Below are 1,474 nucleotides of genomic sequence, written 5' to 3'. Positions count from 1 at the left end.
GGGCCTAAAATATCCAATGTTTTATGGAATTATGCCTACGATGTTTTACTTTATAAAACATTAAGATTATACTATCCTTCGCAATGTGTAGACTCACAACCCGGGTGTCGGCGTCTTGGCACGAGACATTGAACCTATAATCTAAGAACGGTTATTTCTAGTCAATGATTTTTAGAAGAGGAGTAGAAGTTAAGAAACTGGTAGCCATCTACTCCAATAATACGTGAGATACGTGAAATACGTGAGATACGTCAGATCCGTGAGCTCGCCTAAAACAAATTCGCGACGGTATTAGCCATTTAATTATACAAAAACCTTATTACAACAACGTGCTCGTCAGAAGGACGGCGCCACAACTTGTATCTATTTCATTTAAGCAAATAAAAGATCTTCGAGGGTAAGTTACTTTACTTTACGTTTCATTCATTTTTATATGTTTGGCATCAAAGGGCTAATTTAGTAATACGAAAAGATAAATTTTACTTACGGACAAGGCGAGCGAGTTCTAATCGGTCACGTAGTTGGGCTGCTACAAAGGGTTAGAATAAAATATTTATACGCGTGCCAATTACCTTATTCCGCCGATAATTTAGTTCCGGAACATTGGATAAAAAAAATAATATTAAATTATACTGGCTGACTAGGTTGTGAAATGTTACATTATATAAAATCTAACTAATTAACGGTACAGATATCCCCCCTGTTTTGATTTCGCAACCTAGTTAGTTACTTTACTTTAAACATATTCTAAATAACAAACTTAATTCAACTTTTTATTCATTAGATAAGTTCAAATTTTCTATCATGACAATACGATAGCGCGGGGTTTCAAGTGTTTCCTATGAAATCCGCTAGATCGCATACAAATGCAGTTATCCCGGCATCTGACATCTTTATCTGCTCGCTTGGGGACCAAAAATAGAAAGCTGATTTAGGCAAACTATTTTCATGCAGTGCACGTTGCAGCGTTTTAGAATTTGCGGGTCGTTGTGAGAATAAGAGCTTTTAAGGCGATTAAATAGTGAATAAATGTAGTGTAGTGTTTTGTTAGACAGGCGCCGCATTTATTCTTCTTTTTGCATTCATACCAGTGTTTTGTGTATAGTGTTTTGCCGTTAAATACCCTGAGACTTGCGGATAAGTTACCAATATAGGTCGAATACCGATGGAATGAAACGTTCCCTCATGAGAAGCTAAGTCTCACGTTTCTTATTAATACTAAATTACTATTAATCTATATTTACATACAATACCCTATACATCTTACATCTACATGAAATATAACACTTCAAATATATATATATACAAAATTCAAACTTCTGTGTTTCGACATACGTACAAAGGACAGACACAATTTTTTTTTATATTTGTTTCCCTTATTACAAACAGTCAGGATCAACTCTGTCTCATTTCTTTATAGAAATTCTATTTACAAATTCTATATTTTATTTCAATTCAAAAATTCGTTTAGAAT

The sequence above is a fragment of the Homalodisca vitripennis genome, chromosome 6 (assembly GCF_021130785.1).
Source record: "Homalodisca vitripennis isolate AUS2020 chromosome 6, UT_GWSS_2.1, whole genome shotgun sequence".
NCBI classification, from domain to species: domain Eukaryota; kingdom Metazoa; phylum Arthropoda; class Insecta; order Hemiptera; family Cicadellidae; genus Homalodisca; species Homalodisca vitripennis.
The sequence above is the reverse complement of the archived record's forward strand: the minus strand, read 5'-3'. Positions refer to the sequence as shown.